This window comes from Panthera onca, chromosome A1, assembly GCF_046562875.1.
Source record: "Panthera onca isolate mPanOnc1 chromosome A1, mPanOnc1 haplotype 2, whole genome shotgun sequence".
NCBI classification, from domain to species: Eukaryota; Metazoa; Chordata; class Mammalia; order Carnivora; family Felidae; genus Panthera; species Panthera onca.
The window spans coordinates 140697354-140720312 of NC_138339.1; the positions used below are offsets into that span (position 1 = coordinate 140697354).

At 36.9% G+C, this 22959-nt stretch overlaps 1 long non-coding RNA gene across 1 annotated transcript in view; it reads right to left on the reverse strand.

The window, feature by feature from the left end:
• Nucleotides 1-22959, reverse strand: part of LOC132681638 (uncharacterized) — a 268369-nt gene that overhangs the window by 143563 nt on the left and 101847 nt on the right. Inside the window, exon 3 of the long non-coding RNA XR_009611160.1 lies at nt 3395-3564. This is a non-coding gene — a long non-coding RNA (uncharacterized LOC132681638). The remainder of the gene's footprint in view (nt 1-3394; nt 3565-22959) is intronic.

A 22959-nucleotide genomic window follows, 5' to 3' on the forward strand; every position in this document is an offset into this window, starting at 1 on the left:
GAGCTGTTTTTATTTAAATATGAAACAAATTGAAACAACACTGAAACACATTAAAGATTTTCACCAAGGTAAATTCTTCACTAACAACTATAGCTTCATTTTTAAATATTATAATAATGAAAATATTTGTTGACTGCTTATAACACCTAAGTCATTGTTCTGGGGACTTCACAAATAATTAACTGATTTGCTTCTTAAAAAAACACCATCATATAGACGACACTATTATCCCAATTGTATACCGAAGAGAACTGAGGTTTAGAGAGTTTAAATCACTTGCCCATGGTCATGGGGGTCACGCTCGTAACCAGTGCCAGGACCACAAAAATTGTCTCTGATAAGCCACCCCACAAAAAGAGTTTTTTTCTAATGCTCAGGACGTTCGATCTTCACTTGAAGATCATCTACCCTTTCTTTTTACTTGCATTCTTTTTACTGTCACCATTTTCTCTAAGACCATTCTTTTTCCCCCCTCTCTTTTTTATCTTGATTACTTTCCCACTGTTTTCTTCCCTGTCTTTAATAGTTGACTACAGGAAACTAATGTGCATTTATCACATAAATTAAATGACTTTGTGGTCCATACTGTATTATTCACTCTCCAAAAATCTATAGGGCCATTAATCAGATTTCTTGTTTCTTCTTAACTTTTCAGGGGATCCCTAGTTAGCAACCTTCATTAGGAAAAGATTCTAAGGCCCTATTCTAGGTAAATTATAGTCACCCACTAGACTGAGGTGAGATCATGAAGCAACAGATAATTAGCACCAACAATCATAGAACCCACTCATGGATATACTGGCTTAACAAAACAAATTAAAAACTGGTCTGATTTAGAGAAGCTCAGAGAAGTTTTGTTTGGCCCACACTATTTATTAACCAAAAAAAATGCATAGAAAATCTGAATTTCTGGTTTACCTTGATAAGTGGCCACGCTATTCCTGATTTTTCAGAGCAACAAGCAGATGATGTTGAGTGACAATTTCTATCTCCCTCAGACAAGCTTAGGACTCTACAATAGTGTTCCTACACACAGTTCACTCATTTACACCTGCGGGCCCCATGGGACAGTTGATACTGTAGACCCTTGAGTTTAAAATCTTAGTAAGCCACCCAACCATGTCTAGGGTTAGAGCAGCAAAATTAAAAATGTGCTTCTAATTTGGTTTATAACTTCCTAATTCCTTTTTTTTTTTTTTTACCAATTATTTCAAACTAGTTCTAAAATTGACCTAGTTTGGAAATTCACTAGTTCTCTTTTAAAGACCAAAAATTTAAATATATGACACATAAGAACACTGGAATTGACATTTTTGTATAAAATAGGAAAAATCCAGAGGTCAGCCCAGAAGATACTGTGACTATGTCAAATCCAGAGCAGATAGAAATCTTAAGAAAGAAATGTCATGCCCAAATAATGAAAGTGAGTCAGCAAAGGCAGTAATTATAAATTTTCATGTTTTTCAATACAGATAAAATTCTCTTCATTTACCCCAGATGTGTTTTTCTATAAAGCATGGTTGAATGGAAGCCTCCATGTTTTTGAATGGGTAAAGCTTAGAGATGATAACCCAAGTAACAGAGGGGAGGCTAGTGAACCTGTCCAAAAGAGGCATTTTCAGAACAAGCTTATGTTTTTATTTAGATGGTATGTTAGAGATCCATAAAAATAGCAAAATTTCTAAAATCACCTTTATTGATATTTTCGGTAAGGGTGATTGAAAAGACCTCAATTTACCTGACTTTGGGTAGGGAGATGAATATTACAGTATTTTTAAAATGATCCACCCTCAAATTACCTACCTGGAATACCACTGCCCAGGATTTGGAATTAAACACGTAGGTTTGAAACACGGGTCAGCTATTTATTTTATAATAGTGAACATCTGGTAAGATAATAAACATCAGTCTCATAGCACAGTACCCAGGTTACATTAAAAAAAAATGTATTCTCTGATACACAAATGTGCCTTCTGTGCCTCTCACACACAGCTGAGACATGCAGTCCTCAAAAAGCAGAGCTGAGCACGGAGGCCAAGTGTAGAGGCAGAGAGTTTGATTCCGAAGTTCCATAATGTTATCTATTAGGATACTTTAGAGACAAACATTAAAAATTAAAACCATGGCCACTAGAAGAAGTTGCTATGGCTTTCAGAACTCATATAAAACAAAATAAGATGAAGTAATTTAAAAACTGCTGACATTTCCAATTAACCTTGCATTCTTTGGTGGTTCTTTATAAAAATTATTGAGAATATGCTCACATACAGCTCAGGGCTGATGTCAACATGCTCCTTCCCCTGGGACTGATCTAGTAGGGCAGTGGTTACCAAGATTTCTACCATTCTTTCATTTTCACTGGTATTTAACTAGTATTTCACTACCATTGCTCTGTCTTCTTGAAGTCCTATACCTCTACTTGCTATTGACATTAATCCTTAGCATTCTTTTGTTCTATAATAACCTCTCACTGAGTCAGGTCATTTTTGTCCTCCCCAGCTGCTGATAAAGTTTGCCCCAGGCAATTACTGTATTCACCTCAGACCATCAGAAGATTTAGTTTTTCTAATGTCCATGAACCTTTGGAAAGAACCCAAGTCTGTAAGATGACTCCCAGAGCAAGTCGAGCTTAACACAGAGCAGAAGCCTCTTCTTTGGTCTTTCTTTCCAATCGGTATCCCCATTTGCCTGCTGGATCCAGTGTTTCTTAATCCCAATTTCAGGGCTTGATTCTTTATATTCATTGGATTTACATGACCCAATATTATTTTCCCAATGCCTTCAATTTTAACACTACACATTACTTAGTCCATTATACCACGAATCCTAAATAAGAGATGCTCCCACAGTCAGCTCCTATGGCAGACTCCCTGGCCTCACAGACAGGAAAAGTATTCCAAAAAAGACCATGAAAAAATAAAGGGTAAAAAAGGATAAACATCAAGGCAAACTAGAACAAAGCAAAGATCAGGGCAGAAGGAACAGAAAGCAATGGACACAAAGAGAAAGAACTTCACATCTGCTGTCTTATGTTGTCAAAATCAGTGGTGGCCGCCCAGGCAAAAATATTTTACCTCCTTCAGGATAAATAAACTTCAAGAGATTAATAAATCTACCCAAAATTAGATACCCACCGACTTAAAAAACGAGAAATCAAATTCAGAACTGGCTACATTATCTACCAAAGTACGGGGCTCCCATAACACATAACATAACAACATATATGTATTTTTTTTCATCAGTTTTAATGACATATTGCTTAGGATGTGAGAAGCAGGGCTTGACACACCGCTTTGAGTGGAATGGAATGAGGGGGTGCTGTTAGTACAAAGAGACGGAGGGAGCCAGGATGGGTAAGTTAAGAAGCTAAAAGAAAAAAAAAATGTGTTCTTACCTGGGCCCTGGCTGCAGCCTGGTCCTGTGGAAAAGACAATGAGCAGTTAGCAACACCTGGGGGACAGGTGTTCTCCTCACTGGGATTAGAGCAGGCAGAGACCACAGTCTCCTAAGAGGCCATAGTTGAAAATAGTTCATCCAAAGGTAAGTTCTTCTTAGATCTTCCTCCTGAAACAGGGATACAATACTCTCGATGTGAATTTACCCTGGGGAACGCAGAAAATTACACTTCTAAATTACAGTTAGAAACCCAACAAATAAATGTCACAAAGCTCCAACCTTGAAATGATAGGAAATCCTTGGAAATTAGAAATAGTGCTTTTTTTTAAATGATGGAAGAAACCAAGACTCAAAGGGTTTAAGCACCCTAAAACTGCAGAGATAACAAGAAGCAGAGTTGACACTGCAACACAGTTTATCAGACTCTGAAGTTATTTTTCATCATAAGTAGGCTGTAAGTTTCCATTACAATAACACACTGAAAAATTACCTTTTGAACTGGCTGAATAGAAATACTGATTTCCTACCTGAGATCATTATTTCAGATCATGGAGCCAAGTCGTAGTTGATTCATGTTATTTGTTTTTCAAAATGGAACTTCAGAACATATATTAACTGCTTTAAGGAATGCTGAAACTCCACATTTAAAAAATGGTAGTTTAAATTATGTTTTCTTTCTACATTTGCTCAATATGGAAATTGTTAATATTGTAGCTTTAGCGCCCATTTAAGTCTTCAGCTTACTTTTGCTAATTATAAGCAAATCAATTGTTATAAGAAGTAGAATGTGATATTATATATATATATTTTTTCTTTAGTCAAGAGAATCATCTCCTGGATAGTTAGATTCCAAATGACTTGGCAAGACAGAAAGTCAATGAAGTACAATAAATAGACCCAGCGGAAACATTTTTCCTAAACAGCCCAGTCTAAACCACTCATTCTTCAGATATTGTCAAGATTGGATTAGCCTGGTTTAGGGAATCACATTTTCTAAATGAAATTTTGCAGCTGAAATGCCAAAGTTTTTATCATGCTATTATACCCTTGAGAAAAATAACAAGCAGACTATTTCACTCTTTTCTGGCTATTTGCTATGAAGCCTAAGTCATTTCCATAAAAGAACCAGATTTCTCCCTGACTCACCAGTATGTAAATTGGGATTAGCAGACTCTCAAAAAGTAACTGAAGGACAAAGAATAAAACACTGTTGCCATAATCACAAACCTGCAGAGTCTTCAGTAATGAAAATATTTACACTTCAGACTTTAGAATGCTAACATGGAAAGACCTTGTGGAGAAATAACTCAATCAACCAAACCACACAGTTAAGCACTCCTACTCCTCACCATCATACACGTACTGAAGCCATCATCAAGTGAGTCTGAAGACAGTGAATAACCACCTATATCTTCAGGTCCAGAGTTAAGAGTTTTGCTATGCTCACAAACTCTGTTTTGAAAGGCAAAAATCAGGTGGAGTCTCTTTAGAGCCAGGTGACGATGACAAGGGCTTTTCATAGGACTCTGGTGACTTCAAGGTCAACAGTAAAAGGAGTAGCAAAGGAGAGTGGGTAAGGATAGGGCAGAAATATTGATTTATGAGCTTTCCACACCTCAACGCTGTATTTCATGAAAGAAATGAACATAGGATTGTACAACCCCTATTTAATACTGACTTGTCAAGTCTTATAAAGTATTTGATTCTAGCTTGTTACCTCTAAGGGTCAGGTCTCTGTTTTAAAGAAACTATAACCAATATTGTGACTTAAAATTCCCAGGGAAAAAAACAGCAGCTTGTCCATAAGACTGAGTGAAAATGTAAGATCTTCTACAATAACTGTATAGAAATTATATTTCTAGAAATACCTTGGGTAAAGTAGCAACAAAAGGTAAGTGGGCAACAAGGGGATTCTGTGTTCTCAGCCCCTCTTGTCCTTGTGGCACATTATATTTGTATATTCTGTCTTTCTGAGTATGGTAAAGATCAGTGTGATAAGGACCAAAACGTGCTGGTAAATGCATAAAGCTCTGAAGCATATAATATGGTAGTGCCATTATTATCATCATCATCACCATAATGCTCACCAATGAGTCAGGAAAAGAATCCTAATTATAGGGTAGGAAAAAAAAATCACGCTGCCCTGGCAAGAGAAATGTAATAGATGAATTATTTTTGCAATGCTATCTGATCATCAAGAGATACTGCCTTTAATCATTTCTTACATCTCTTACCATGAGGTAGAGTGAAGACATTTCCTTGAAGTAACTTGAAGGGAAATGTTTACATTACATACTTACAGCCTCACATTAATACAATTTTGTAAGTGTTCTAGGCTATTTCACAGAGGACAACCGCTACCTAATAGAGGAGCTAATTAATAGAGCTAATTAATAGAGGAGACCTCCTGCAGAGGCATCAGAATTGAATTGTGAGACAGGGGTCCCAAATTTGAGTTCCAGGTTCTAACTAACACACCATAAAGATTTTGCCCTTCAAGACTTCAACCTTTTCTTCTATAAAATAAAATCTTTCTCTGTTTATGGCTAATTTAAGTAGCCTGTATGTACGAGGAATGAGGTAGGAACACCAAAGGTAGAGTCAGAGGGAGGAACATATAATTTCTGCTTTCAAGGAATGTGTAAATACTACAGGACACCACTACAGATATCACAGACACACACACACACACACACACACACACAAACACACACACACACACCAAAATTAAGCATAAGCAGTGATAAGCTTTAAGGTTACAGTTGACCGATAAGATGTAGTAAAGGTAAACTACTAAGGCAGAGATTGAAAAGTCTGCCTCAGTTATAAACATGTAGAATATAAACAGGTAGGACCTCATACTGTGGGTAATTGTAATGTGTAGACATAGATCCATCAATGGCAACAAAAGGAACGCTCTGGTGGGAGATGTTGCTAAGGGGGAGGAGGCTACACATATGAGGGGGTGGGGGTACTTGAGAAATCTCCCTACCATCCCCTCAGTTCTGCTGCAAACATAAAACTGCTCTAGAAGAACCAAGTCTCGGGGCACCTGGGTGGCTCAGTCAGTTAAGCATCTGACTCTTGATTTTGGCTCAGGCCATGATCTCATGGTTCATGAGATGGAGCCCTACGTCAGGCTCTGAGCTTAGAATTCTCTTTCTCCCTCTCTCTGCCCCTCCCCTGCTTGTGATCCCCCCCCCCAAAAAAAATAAATATTTTTAAAAAACAAAAAATAATAAAAAGTAAAATAAAAAATAAAACAAAGTCTTAATGAAAACAAATAGCACGTGTCTTCAAAAGTTCATCAGAAGAAAGAGGACTTAAAAGACAAGAGAAGAGATGGACTGTGGAACTTACTTAGGTTTGATATCTAAATTTTATTCAATATGAACAGGTAATGAGGATGTGAGTCTTTGTATTATAAGAGGATTTGCCTAAGTAGTGACTTGCCCACATATAATCCTTACTTGTTTTCACTGATACTTTTCAGAATTACTGAATTGTCTCCCACTTAGAATGCAGTAAACGCAGATATTCAGAATAATTTCTACTTCTCTTATTAAAAAAAAGATATGGCTCTATCAAATGACTTTTCTTAAAACAGAGGCCTAACAATCATAGTTATTCATTAGATATTATTATTAGATATATAGAGAGAGATAATTACATACATATTTTATATATATCTTGAAAGTTTGCAATCACTGAAAGTGATGCTCTTTTAGAAATGTTTACTGCATAATCATTGTGGCAGAGAAGGAAAAGTACTGCTTAAGAAGAAGATGACCTTTATTGTCATCAGTTTTTTCCTAAGTGACAAGAAAATTTTCTGGGCTACAGTTCTCGCTCCCCAAAATTCCTTTCCTTCTTTCTTCCTCTCCTCCATCTTCCCTCCGTCTTCTTTTTTCTTTTCCTTCTCTTTTTTCTCCTCCTCCCTCCCCTCTTCCCCTTTCCTTTTTTCCACCATTATATTTATGAAGTGTTAAGAATCATCTCAAAATACAGAGATAAAAGAATCAGTAATGGCCCTAAGAAACTTATTTGCTGGTTAAAAAGCAAATTAAAAAATTAGCAAAATATAGAAAATTCACCTGAAGTAAATTTTAAGAGCAAATAGGAATTAACCAGTTATTCTCATAGGCGCCGATAGAAGCAACCGCAGATGACCATGGATGCACACCCAACACAGGACGCCTAAATAAAGATGGACAAGGTGAGGCACATGGAGGAACCATGTGGATAAAGTAGTATTTGAAATTGAAGGAAAGGTAAGGATTAAATAGGCATGAGATGGAAATAGGGGTGAAAATGTGTAAAGATGTAAGGAACATATGAAATCGCTTTAAAATGAAAGTGATGGGGTTCGTGGGTGGCTTGGTTGGTTGAGCATCTGACTCTTGATTCCGGCTCAGGTTGTGACCTCATGGTCCATGAGTTCGAGCTCCGTGTTGGGCTCTGTGCTGACAGCTCAGAGCCTAGAGTCTGCTTGGAATTCTGTCTCTCACTTTCTCTCTGCCCCTCCTCCACTTGTGCTCTGTCTGTCTCTCTCTCAAAAACAAATAAACATTAAAGAAATGAAATGAAATGAAATGAAATGAAATGAAAATGAGCAGGGTGGTACAGGAGTTCAAGGTACAGATGAGGGACAGTGTAAGAAATAAGGGTGCAGAGGTGGACAAAGGCCAGATTATGAGAATCAGGGTGAGCGATGTAATTGGGATTTTATTCTTTCAGTTTGGTTATGGGTGGTTCCTGAAGAATTGTAAATACTAGAAGGACTTGATCAGTGTGCCTTTTAAGAAAGATCACTCTAGCAAGCATGATGAGAAGGGGTTGGGAAAGGACCATACTAACATGGAGGAAATCAGTAATAAAATATAGTGTAGCTCAGTCAAAAGATGGTAATGGATTTTAGGTCATAGAGAGGTAATGAGAATTATAAGAGCTATCAAGAAAATAAAACAGTTAAGATTTAAATATTATTCCATGTGACTGTCAACAGAGGAAGAAGGGTCAGGGATGACTACTATGTCTCTCATTTGAGCTTAGTATGACTTGGCTTTGGCAAAAGAAGAGCCACTAAACCTCACTGGTGCACAACAAGACACAATTGTTTCCTGTTCATGCCATTGCTGCTGTTTCTACACTAGCCAAGCACAACTGGGCTTGACTCTACACTACACGTTGGGTCCAAGTCTGCTCCACCTCTCATCCTCGTTGGACCAACATATACCTGAAGCATCATCTTCTTATCAAGAAAGGCAGAAAGTCATAAGGAAGTCCATCCAACAGCCTTTAAACCTTAAATTGTGTCATAAATACCACCACTGTCCTGGTGAAAGCAAGTCATATGGCAATGAATGGGAAGTGTACCCACCATGAAGCCATGGCAAGGGTGTGTACATATAATAATCCAGGGCAGTGGGCAACAGAGACTAATAATTAAATTTACCACAAGCCCACTGTGGATGGTGGAGGTATTCTTAAAATAAGGAATTATAAAAAAGAGAGCACAATATGGACACAGAAAAAGAGAATTTGGGTTATTGAAATGCTTCCAGCACTTAAAATCACTGGTGTTTAGTAGGTAGTATGGTATATAGATAGAGCTGTCAGGAGAATTATAACTGGGTTGGGAACACAAATGAGAAGCTCTCAGCATTGATATTCAAAAGGCACTGTGGGTCAAATAATGAAGAAACTCTAGGGGAAAGAATCCCAACATTTAAGGGTTGAGAAGCAGCAGAAGACTCATAAAGGAAAATGAGATAAATGGTAGAGATATAAAACCAAAGGAGAGAGTAATTTTATGTGCTAAAAGGTCAGAGGGGTCCAGAGAGGAAAGGACTCAGAATTCTTAATTGGATTTAGAATTTAAAAGAACATTAATGGCCTTTACCAGAACCATTTCAAAAACATGGTAAAGTTAGAATCCAAAGGCATCTCGAAAAAGATGACTGTTATCTTTCCAGTTGTTCCAGCATGATCTGCCATCCTTACCCCTATCATTCACATCCCTTCCTCTTTAACATAAAAGCAACTCTGTCTCTTAAACATGTGCTGTGTCAATGCAATTCTCTGTATCCCTGCTCAGGCCACTACAATAACTACCACATCCTACAAGAGCTTCCTGGCAGCTCTTCTGCCTCCATAATCCATTTCCACATCACAGGCACACCAATCCTTAAGAGGAAAAAAAATCAGATAATTGTAGTATACTGACAAGTACAATATAGAGGGTTAAAATAGGTCTTAGTCACTTTCTGTGGCAAAAACCTACTTTAACCCTCTGTATTGTACTTGTCAGTATCTTATCTTTTTATGTATTTTCTATCTCCAAACATTACTGCAGATATATTGCCCTATGTATAAGTCACATCCATATTTTGCAAACATGGAACTGGACCTCAAAAGATGTTAGTAACTATTTGTTGAATAAATGCATACTATTGTCGATTAACTGAAGCGAGCTGAAGAATAAACAGGATAAAACTCGGAAGGTAAAAAATAAATTCTAAACCATGATCAAAAAAAAGGAGAGAAGATGCACTACTGTTGCAGACTATGAGTCTGGAGTTCTCTCTTGTCCAGCAAAAGAACAGATGCAGAATTCAATACAAGAAAGGCTAATGTCCAGGAGGAGATAAGAGCCCCAAACAGGGGTTTCATCTCCGTATTTATTGAGCTCACAAGACGTTACCCACATAGTGAATGTGAAGAAAACAAGATCTTACACACATGAACATAGAGAAAAACATCAGGTAGTAATCATTAACTTGTGTGTGTAAGAAGCAAAGGGTCTGGGGGGGTGGGCAAGTGGAGTTTGTGATCAAGGTACAAGGTGTTCAGATGGAAAGTAATTTTACTCGTGATCCCATTACAATATCTCTTTAGCTAGCCTTGGGCGCTTTCACCCCGTGGTGGCAGCTTTCCACCCTAAGCTTTTTTCTAACCCATTTATGTAAGTAGAACCTATTTCCCCACACACTACTTGGACAGCATGGGTCTTATTAATTTGTTTGTAAATTCACTTATGGATGTATATATGTATTTTCCTGCAGTGACTAAGGCATTGTTAAATACTGACAGGAGTGGAAGTTGGGAATGTAAAAAAAAAAAAAAAAAAAAGCAGAAATCAGAGGAAATAATGGGGAACAGGGACTGAGAAAGGAAGTCTGGAAGACGGTAGATTTCAGATTGGGAGTGGAGTTACCAGCCAGGGAACAAAAAAGAGACCCTTTTTTCTACCTAAATTAGCAAAAGGTATGGATAATCAATGCTTGTTTGTTTTTTTTTCTTTCTTCCTCAAAACTACTATACCTACCATTGTATAAGCTACTCTCCTCATTTGGTATTTCATGCAGATTTTCCTCTCTCTTTAGAGATTCTGATACAGCATTACTTTTACTGGCCCTGCAAGTGCTCTTTTTAAGCAAGTGTTTATATAACCACTAGTTTATTTTTTTTTATTGACAATAGGATTTTTTTAAATTTTTCATTATTGTAAATCAAATTGCTATATGTGTATGTGTATGAAATAAATATATAAATCTTTGTGCAGGTCTTTGAATATTTCCATGGTAAAAATTCCTAGAGTTACTATATTTGAAGAGTTTAATCTTATGAAATATATTACAAAATTGGCTTCTATAACTTTTTCTACCACGTACTCTACTTCCTTCATGAACAATAAAAATCATGCACTCAAAATTTTTATAGTTTGATAGGTACTGAAGCTTCTTTTAAGGTAAATTTATTTGATTTCCAGTATACTTGAAGTGTTTGTACATGTATTCTCCATTAAGATTTCTTTTTGTGAGTTGTTTGCTCATGTCAGCTATCTAATTTCTTATTGGGATTTTTTTTTTTAATTCATGAGTTCTGGTAGCTCCTTATGTATTTACATGATATTTAAGGCTAGCATAAATAAATTACATTTCATAGATTCTAACAAATCATGGGAACATGTATTGTTATATACAATAATCAGTAATGTATACAATATGTATATTATATATGGCAGGAAAAATTCCTGCATATAACATTATGATATAATATTAATTTTAAAATTCATCCCATCTTAGGGATATTAAGTGGTGTAAAAAAAAATAGGGCACTGTTATAGTATGTAGATTAATTATCTTCAAAGATGCCCATACCCTTATTCCTAGAAAACATGAATATATTTTTCTCTGGAAGAAAAGACTTGGATGTTGATTCATTTTTGAGAGAGAGAGAGAGAGACAGAGAGACAGAGAGTGAGCAGGGTAGGGGCAGAGAGAGGGAGAAACACAATCCAAAGCAGGCTTCAGGCTCTGAACTATCAGTACAGAGCCTGATGCAAGGCTCGAACTCATGAGCCGTGAAATCATGACTTGAGCCGAAGTGGGATGCCCAAGTGACTGAACTACCCAGGTGCCCTGGAAAAAAAGGACTTTGCACATGCAATTAAGATTACTGAATTTAAAACATAGAGATATTTTAGATTATCCAGGTGGACCTAAACTAATTGCATGAGCCATTAAAAAACAAAGAACTTTGTCTGAGAATAAATGATATGTGGCAGGAAGGGATGTGAGAAAGATTCCAAGAGGGAGAAACAGTAGATGTGCCATCACCAGCACATAGACCCATGTACAGTGAAGGGAGAGAGAGATCTCTAGGAGTCAAGGGCAGCTCCCATCTGACAGACACAAGGAGATGAGATCAATGCCCTTCAAGTGCATTCAACATTTTCTGCCAACAACCTGAATGACCCTGGAAACTTCTAGATGAGAGCCCAGGATGATTAGTGCCTTGATTTTGGACTTGTAAGACCCAGATCAGAAACAATAGCTATGCCCACCAGACTTCTAACTTACAGAACTATGAGAAAATAAGCATATACTATTTGAAGCTACCAAGTTTGTACTAATCTGTGACAGCAGCATTGAAAACTAATACAATTATAAAACAAAATTAGGTATATGAATTCAAGAAGACAGTTGAATTCTAAAATCTAACATTCCCCAGATTTAGAACAACGTAATTTTATGAAACCAGAGATGAGAGAGAACAAACACTACATTAAAGCAAATGAAAGAAAACTTCTGGAGTTTTTAAATCCAAACATAATATTGTCAATTGTAAAGTTTTAATTTACAGTCTAGAACTACACCGGAAACTTCAAACTTGTGTATTCTTGAAATTTCTTCATTTTTTTGGTTTGCTTTTCACCATTTTGAAAATTATCCAGGGGTCTCTGTAAAATATGCCTTGCAGCTGACTGCATATTTCTGACAATCTAAACTAGTAAGTGAAAGGCTGTGTATTTTTACTTCAACAGATGAAAAACAGGAACAAAGTAGAAATAAACATTTCTGATACAAAATTCTAAGGACACAATTAAAACAACCAGCCACTATTATAAATTTCTTTTCCAGGTTATAATTTTTAAGATGTAGGAAAATTATTCTGAGATTGTAAGCCAAATAAAACAAGTGCTCATAAAAATATGAATATGTGAGCATGTAACTTGATTAACAGACCCAGAGAGTGATAAAATTTTCCAAATATCACTGCATCTTACTGTTTAATAACTACATTACTCAATTGAAGAAGTTGCAAACCATTTTTTTCTTCTATTTATCACCATAGTCTTAACTTGATATTATAATTTTATTTATTTTTTCTTTTTTTAATGTTTATTTATTTTTGAGAGAAAGAGAGAGAGAGCGTGCACAGTGCAGGGGAGGGGGCAGAGAGAGAGGGAGAGAAAAGAGAGAATCCAAGCAGATTCCGTGCTTCAGCACAGAGCCTGATACAGGGCTTGAACCCAAGAACCTCAAGATCATGACCTGATACAAAATCCGGAGTCAGATGACTAACTCCCTGAGCCACCCAGACACCCCACTATTATTTTAAATATGTGCTGGCTATGCCACTGTATCTCATATTTGACAGTGACCTAAAGACATAGTGTGGTTATGAGAAGTACGTTCAGTATGCCTGAACCAATCATTCAAATGATTATCAAAGGTTCAAATTGACAAAAGACAAGAACATAGCCCATCAATATGGGATTACTTTGAAAAAGAAGGTCCATACACAAAAGGATAATGATTCTACACTAGAAAATGGGGTAGGGATGGTCTCCAGTTTGATTATTATTCTAAGGACCTACAGTATACTGAACTGTACATTTGTTGCATGAGCTTTGCATTTTATTTCCACTCTTGCGGTGTACTTTTCTCTCAAGGTAGTTCAGGAAAGTATACCAGGGCAGGGAGTGATGAAGTCTTGCCTCCCCCCCACCCCCGCCCCTTAAACTGAAGCATGTGATGAGGCATCTTTGACAAATACAGTTGGTAATTACAAAATTACATCCGGCAAGTTCAGTCTTTGCAGAAGTACTAACAGATTAAGGAGTTCAGAGATTCTTTCGAGTAATTTATTTAACACAGAAATCATACTGACTGGAGACAATCTGAAATTATCTTGTAACCAAAATATAAGATTATCAGAATGCAAACACACTGAGGGAAATTTCTTCCAGCCAAAAGATTTGCCAAAATATTTGAATACAAATATTTCTGTGGTAATGACACTTAGAGCAAAGCAAATGGGAAAATTGTTTTCACAACACAAAACTATATAATCTTAAATTAATGTAATTATAATTATTTCCTTCTTAGATAATTTATTTATTCATTATTTTATCATTGGCACTTAAACAGAGTACCCGGCACAGAATGGATGATCGACACATGACTGCTGAATAAATGAATGAATGAATGAATGAATGAATTGTTCTAGCCCTCCCTGTATTTAGGGAAATACATTTTATAAGCAATAGCAGGAGCAGAAAATACCAAGTGGGACAGGCCTTCCACACTATTGACCTTCTGGATCCACAAGCAGAAAATGAGCTAGAGTAGAGGAGAAAAAGGATAAAGGAAAGATGACGAACGAAGTATTAGATGGCAAAGTCACAGAGTATCTGTTGGAAGTCAGAGATCTGTTTCTATTTTTTTCTCTGCCACTTATTGTTGGATGATCTTGGGTAAGTAATTTAGCTCCTCAAGATTTATTGTCCTCGTATGTAAATGGTGATAAAATCATTCAATTTATTAGACTGTCATGAGGATTAAATATGGTAATATCACCATTGTCTTGCACTGTGACTAGCATAGAAGGTCAGAATAAATGGCGGTTATTATTATTATGAGTATGTTGAGCTAAAGTAGCAAAAATAGTTTTTAGCTTGGTTACTTTGAAATGAATATTTAAGGAGCTGTCTTTCATTTCTTTCCCTTGTTAAGTGGAATTCTTTCATTAACTTCTCTTGGATCCTCACTGATTTGCATTATGTCTCACTAATACAAGATGAAACCAACCATCACTGATTGCATTATGATTAACTTCCCTAGTTTGTCATTTTCAAACAGTGAAGGATGACATGGCAATGATATCCCTTAATTAGTTAAACATTTCTCATTTATAAACCGGAAAGGATATTACATCTCAATGAATTTAAATGTGTTTTGACCCAAAGAAGCTAATTCTCCTGTTCGTGGATGTGGGCTGTTTAACACTGCAGTTAGTCAGGGGTTATCAGGTCAGGGAGAATTAGCACTTTCCTCAAAGGCGGACCAAGCAGTTCTATGAAAGGCTATGTCTGTTTCTGGTGTCTGAATTACTTAGTCAATGGCAAAGAAAAAGGTAAGAGTATAATTCTGGGTAAAAATATCACCAAGGTAAAAATACCTAAATTATGCTTTGAGCCTTCACTCTATTTCCCTCCTATTTTACTCCCCAAGAGTAAAAGAATGAATAGAATTCCAACATTCTACTATCGAAAAGGTTTGATTTATATTCGCCTAAATCTGTTTCCTAGAACATGTGCCTTACAGCAAGTTTTGTATCTAGAGTCACATGACTCCAAATACTGAACAAAATATTTTATCTAAAGAAACCTGAACTAGGGGCGCCTGGTTGGTTTAGTTGGTTAAGTGTCTGTCTCTTGATTTCAGCTCAGGTTGTGATGCCAGGGTCATGGGATCGAGCCCCACTTCGGGCTCTGCACTAGTTGAGGAGTCTGCTTAAGATACTCTCCCCCCCCCCCCCGCCCCTCTTCTGCTCATTCTTTCTCTCTCTCTCTAATAAATAAATAAATAAAATTTAAAAACCTAAACCACTTCACTCATTCTTACTCATTAGATGTGTTTTATCATCTACCAATATATGCATATGTGTGTATATAAATTTATAATGATACATGTATATATCACATATATCATATATATTACATATTATGTATTACCTGTATACAAATATAGATATAAAATTTGCATATATCTCTAATGTAGAAGAAGGTCAAAGAAGTGTGGGTTTGCAGAGAGGAGTCAGTCCATATAGATACATATTTTCCACCTAAATATGATGACACAGTCCCAGACTCAAAAGTCAAGAGCCAATTCATTAAGAGAAAATAAACTAGTTTAGAAGAGAACATTTAAAAATGAATACATATACTATCAAAATAAAGAATGGTTTTCCTTTTACATAAACTGCTTACCAAAGTGGTGGAATACATTTAAATAAAAGAGCTCTGTGACTAGTTAGAAACATCAATTAAACACATTGGCACAGCCTCAGTGTAAAGCTGAACTCTGTAAATTTGTCAGGTTCTGATATGATGTTTTCAGAATCTTTCTATTTGTAACTTTCATTTGTTGCAGTTAATTTCCAGATATAAATAGATAAAACTAAAAGGAATAACAGAGTGTGATGCTGTTTGACTCTTTTCTATAAGAAGTCTGCATCGTTTCCAGAATATTTTTTGTCCACAGAAATATAACACTGAGATATTAAAAGCCTATTGATTCAAATGCCTCATGTGATAGTATTCCAATGAGAGTACAATGAAAATTGAAAGTCAGAAATCTTAATTTTTAATTGTGAATTACAATTGTCGACCATAGGCCAAGCCATCTTGGGATAAATGTACTATAATAAATGATAACATTTAATGAGGGAAGAAATGCAATTGGTGTTACATTCTTTTTTTAATTTTTTAAGTCTATTTATTTTGAGAGTCAGAGACAATACAAGTGGGGGAAGGGCAGAAAGAGAGAGAGACAGACAGAATCCCAAGCAGGCTCTGTGCTGCTCACGCAGAGCCTAACATGGGATTCGAACTCATGAAACTGTGAGATCATGACGTGAGCTGAAACCAAGAGTCAGATGCTTAACACACTGAGCCACCCAGATGCCCCAGTGCTACATTTAAAAGCTAAAGCATACACTAAACTTATATGAAAATGGATACATAATCTAAGCCTCAAGGTCTTGGACATGATATGCTATGGTCCTTTTCATGGATCATGTATCCCACTGAATACAAAACTCAGATATTTGTTTAACCAGTCTAGCAGGATTCTGATTTGGGCATTAAGGGTGTCAGTATAATTAGGGCTTTGTCAAGTTAGACCTACTGAAGAATGCATTAGACTGATTTTATGAATTTATTCAGCAAGTTGGCTGCACTGTGTTTGTGTTCAGTCTCTGGCCTCCATTTTATAGAGACTGAAACTTCTTTATTTTTTCCATCACAAAATCAAAATCCTAAAAAGAATATTATGTCCCTCACTGTAAGTTCATCTCCTTAGCATAGAAATATATTTCCTGCAGGTTTTGACTAGATTAATATCAGAAATTCCAATACAGCACTACCATTTAACAAGGATTTATTACAGGATTTAATATTGAATTAAGGTGTGATTTATCTAAAATTTATTGAGAAAGTTATAACGAGTTGGAAGACAAATGTTAGGACCTCAGAGATAAATTGTAATACACAGACTTAATTTTGAGGATTATATGCGATATTACTTTGATATATGCTGTAAGAAAGAAGTCTTCTAAAACATATATAAAAGTTGGGCGCCTGGGTGTCTCAGTCAGCTAAGCGTCCAGTTTTGGCTCAGGTCATGATCTCATGGCTCATGGGTTCCAGCCCCACATCAGGCTCTGTGCCGGAGCCTACTTCCGATACTGTGTCTCCCTCTCTCTCTCTGCCCCTCTCCTGCTCATGCTCTGTCTCTCAAAAATAAACAAAAAATGTTAAATAAAAAAATTTTTTTAAAGATCTAGAAGAGATTTTACCTATCAGGACAATGAGGGCTGCCTACATCCCCTCATGTATTCTTTGCAGGGAAGAGTCTACTCCCTGTTTATTTGTAATTTCTAAATTATCCCTGATTTTCAGTAATAATTTAATCACAGCCACAGAAATTAATTATTAGAGAATCATTATAAAGAGAATTTGGGAAGAGACTAATATATTTAAAAGGTCTTAACTACTAATTAGGTATTTGAGGCTTTTCTAATGGATCGTCTGCACAAACATGAACAATACCTATTGTCAAGTTACCACAACGCTTCCTACAAAGAGAGTGGGGACTACGCAACAGTACTAGTCATATCCCACAAAAACTGATAAATAGCCTGACATAAATGTAAATTCTTTTGTCTTTTCTTTGAATGCCTCATAAAATTGGAGAGATTCTTCTTATAGTTGAAGGGTATTAAATGACCAGTTTCTCTGGGCGCCTGCGTGGCTCAGTGGGTTAAGTGCTTGACTTCAGCTCAGGTCATTATTTCAAGGCTCATGAGTTCAAGCCCCGTGTTGGGCTCTGTGCTGACAGCTCAGAGCCTGGAGCCTGCTTCGGGTTCTGTGCCTCCCTCTCCCTATGCCCCTCTCCTGCTCACTCTCAATCTCTATCAAAACAAATAAACATTAAAAAAAAATTTCTCAACCTTCATACTACATTCAACACTGGGTAGACATGCTCAATTCCTCTGGTAAGCCACCCCCAATATACTCTGCTTCCAATGCCTCATCACCCAAGAATGGCCTTAGCAGTACTTTTTTTTTTTTTTTTTTTTTTTTTTTTTTTTGGTGTTGCAGCTGCTCCTTGCTAAGGTCTGTCTCTTACTCAGCAGGCTCTATCTTTAGTCCCATACTGTGAGAATAGGTTTAAATTTCATTACGCTTTCTGAAAAAAGACCACTTCTGCATTACTCTCCTCAAAACACCCCTTGTATTTAGCAATTGTTCCCTCATCTTTTTCTTCTCTAAGTGTATCTTTCTTCAGCTTTCTTAAGGAAATGATTTTACAGCAGTAACCGACATAAATACTCTCTTCCTAGCCGCACTAACACATTGTCTCCAAAATGGTGGACACCCAGCCCTTCAGCTGCACAGTGGGACTATTGGCTTTCTCTCCTCTGAAAATTTTAGTGAGCACCAACTGTGTTACATTTGGGGAACAGTTCTATGTCCTCACCTACAAGATGGTGAAAATCTAGAGCTTAGAGTTTCTTGGCTTAGCCTGAGTCTGACAGAGAAAGGGTCTTTCTTTTTTCCAGGGTCATTGTGCCCAACTAGCCAGGAAGGAAATACGTGCTTTTTATGCCTTTAATAGCCTCAAAAGGAGATAGGGGAAATATCAAGAAGAAAACAACAAGAATTACAGGAGAGAAATGTCAGTGAAATCGAGGAAGAGATTACAACTTCTTAATTAGAAAAATCCCTAATACATTTAACATTTGCAGAATTGTGTCATAATTTTTTGCACCCAGAGGTATATTTTCCCCATTTTTACAAAGGGATACAATGCAATAGGAGAACACTGGTTCATGTTCAATCATTATGAACATCTTTCTTCCAAGTGTGAAAATATGTTCTTGGCAAACATAATTGTGGAACTCTTTTCACATTTTATGCAGAATGTTCAGCTTTGAATTTAAGTACTTCCTTCTTTCTGGCACTAAAAGATGTTCCAGGCGTATCTTGTCTATTTCTTGCCCCAGTCTTACAAGCAGCAATTTTCCAAAAGGTCCTGGAACCTTTTATTGGAAAAGGTATTAGAAAGCCAGACTGGGGATCTAATTGTGCTCATTAATACTGGGGTATTGTTGCTTCCAGAAATTCATATGTGTATACTAACTCATGTATATGCGTGTATCTATAAAGGTTTCTGTGTGTCACCATTAGTATATACATATTGTTGACTTCATACTGATGTTTCTAACTGTATTCCCTTACCACATAGATCATTCTAATTCCCTCCACGTTTTATCTCTTACCTTCTAGTCCAACAGTGAGAAACCTGGCTCCATTCTTCATCAAACATTTACTTAATTGTTTAACTCCTTTATACATATAAAATTATACCTAAACTGTTTAGGCATACCCCCACAGGGAAGCTTTATCAGCGAGGATACAGGTTTATGTATAGGTTCGTTTGCCTTTCATCTTACAGACTGCACTCATTTCCAAAGTTGCTTAGATCAGCACCTTTTCTACCATATCCCTTAGGGAGGTTGTTTTATATATTTGTAACACAGTTAGAGTTTCTTGTTGGTGTCCTCTCCTGGTATCCCCTGACCTCCTAAGGGATTTTTAAAATATTTTTTTTCATTTTATTTTATTTGAGAGAGATAGAGGAGGGAGGACCAGAGGAAGAGAGGGAGGGTGAGAGCAAATCCCCAGCAGGCTCTGTGCTCAGTGTGGAGCCCAACCCAGGGCTCGATTCCACCATCCTGGGATCATGACCTGAGCCGAAATCAAGAGTTGGACACTCAACCAAGTGAGCCACTCAGGCACCCCTCTCCTAAAGGACTTTTTTCTAATTTGCATACATTAAGGTTCACTCTTTATACTATAAAGTTCTGTGGGTTTTGACAAATGCATAATGTCATGTATCCATCATTATGGTATCACACAAAATAATTTCACCACCCTGAAAAATCCTCTGAGCATCACCCATTCAACATTCTCTCCAAGCCTCTGGTAATCACAGATCATTTAAATATATCTATTTGCCTTGTCTGGAATGTCACATAATTTTAATTATATAATATATAGCCTTTACAGATAGAGCTATTTCACTTGTAAGCTGCGATTTTATATTAATCTGTGTACCTAAGATGAATATTTTTTTTTATGTCTGCACAGATGATGTTTTGATTCTCTACTGATGTTCACATGTGAGAGATGGCCTGGCAGGAGCTAAACCAGCTAAAGTTGGTATCTGGTAGTATTCCTAAGAGCTGATCTAAACTAGTAGGCTATCTCTGAGAACCTTTACAGGAGATGGATGGAAGGAGAGTAAGTGAAAGAAAGGGAAATGGAAAGAGAGGGACACAGAGAGACTGAATAAACTTAAATATTAAAAGCAAGAGAAGCTGTATAATCCAACTACCGCAGCTCTCAGCAGTGTGCGTAAAATGTTTTATTGTTCTGTTAGTGCAAACACAGAAATATTCCCTGGTCTAACAGTGTGCTTACATGCCTGTATCTTTAATTAAAAAGCTACCAATGAGCTGTGGCAGAACAATCATTTCAACTGTATTGCCATCTGTGACTAAAATATATTAACACTGTGTAGGGGGAAAATGGAGAGAGGGTGGAAAGAGACTGCCAGAGGGGTCTGAACTTTTCTACATGTAAAAATGGGGTCTTCCCAGAAAGGGAGATCTCCATTACCTGTCTAGCCATATATGCTTAACAAACATGCATGGAGCCTCATCATTAGTATCACTTCATAACAATTTTTAAAAGTTCATGTTCGGGGCACCTGGGTGTCTCCATTGGTTAAACGTCTGACTTTAGCTCAGGTCATGATCTCACAGCTTGTGAGTTCGAGCCCCGCATCAGGCTCTGTGCTCACAGCTGAGCCTGGAGCCTGCTTCGGATTCTGTGTCCCTCTCTCGGTCTGCCCCTCCCCTTCTCATATTCTCTCTCTCAAGAATAAATAAACATTAAAAAAGAAAGAAAGAAAGAAAGAAAGAAAGAAAGAAAGAAAGAAAGAAAGAAAGAAAGAAAGAAAGAAATAGTTCATGTTTGAAGATAGTAGACATTTTTGTCTATTCCTGAACATCATACAAAAACAATGAAGAGAATGAGAAATACAAAATTAACTTTATTTTGATACGACTAAGAATTTTTTTTTAAATCACAAAGAAGGAAATAGGTGTTATGGTTACACAAAGTCACTGAGTATTGAGTAGGGGTAGGACAAGCAGGAGCAGAGAGACAAATCTGTGGTTTCAGATCACAGAAAAGGCCAGAGAGTACTTTTCTTAAAGGTGAAGTGCATACTCTGAGGAGTAAAATGAACTTCCCTGCAGGAAGAGAATGTACCAGTTGGCCACAGGGCATTTTCTACAATGAATTTTGTTCTAAGAGACAAAGACGAGAAATTCTCCAGAAATGCCATACTTGCAGGAAGCATTCTCTCTCTGAGGCACTGAGGGAGAAGAGAAACTTTTCACTGTTTAAGTTCCCACAGGTCTCTTAATTTCATTGGTGAGACAGTGAAAATAAAAGGAGCTCACGCAAAAGTAGGTTGTGAAGAAAATTCCTTCAAGACCAACACAAGACCTCGATTCCTCCTACATATAAACCACAGGCCAAAAATTGAGACAAAATTGTGCTCCATCACAAATGAGAAATTTAAAAAAAAAGTACATGCCATATTAAGATGTCTATAAAAATAACACAAGAAAACTGGACAGAAAAACCAAACAAACAAAACTGCAGAATATATTGATGAGAAAATGCAGTCAAGAAATAGGTAAAATCCTAGATCAAATATTTCACCATGAAAATTATTAAAAAGTAACTTACCGCATTAGTCATCTATATGATGAGTAAAAAAAAAATCTATGAAGAAAATGACATATGAGCTAAGAAAGCCTAGAATGAAGTAGAAAAAAATCATTAGACAGGTGCCTGGGTGGCTCAGTCAGTTAAGCGTCTGACTTCAACTCAGGTCATGATCTCACAGTTTGTGAGTTCGAGCCCCACATTGGGCTCTGTGCTGACAGCTTGGAACCTGGAGCCTGTTTCAGATTCTGTGTCTCCCTCTCTCTCTGCCCCAGCCCTGCTTGCACTCTGCCTCTCTCCCTCTTTGAAAAAAAGAAAGAAAAAATGAAAAAAATGAAAGAAAAAAATTATTAAAGGGAAAATTAAAAGAATACAAAGAAAATGAATATTCCTCAAAAAGCAGTAAGACACATAGGGAATGTATTTAGGAAAGTGAATAAAATTATGTAAAAATGAAATATTAAGAACAAAAGATGAAAACAGACAACTTTCGAATGCCTGCATGAGTTGTTGTGCAGATCCTGTCCCCAGTGAAACATAGCTGGTGAAAATTATTTAAAACAAACAAACAACCATTTAGTCTCAGGAAACTGTCCTAAGGACACGCAGAAAATTAAGAAACATTTACTGAGAACATCTATTAAATCTCTGTAAGAACAGTATGATTCTGTGGCACTTGGGCCAGGGCATTTTAGGCCCTGCCCCATGTCAGCATGACAAGTTTCGCTGTGTTGCATGGGGCCAAGAAGATGGAGCCCTCTCTCTTCCCAGCTCCCAGTCAAGGTCTGAGGTCTATCCCCAGAATGAGAAGATCACCAGCATTTCTCAGCCTTCCTCCCAGCTCTGTGTTGTAAAGGCTTAATTCCAAGAAAGAACAGTTGAGAGTTTGGAGGTTCCCTCCTACA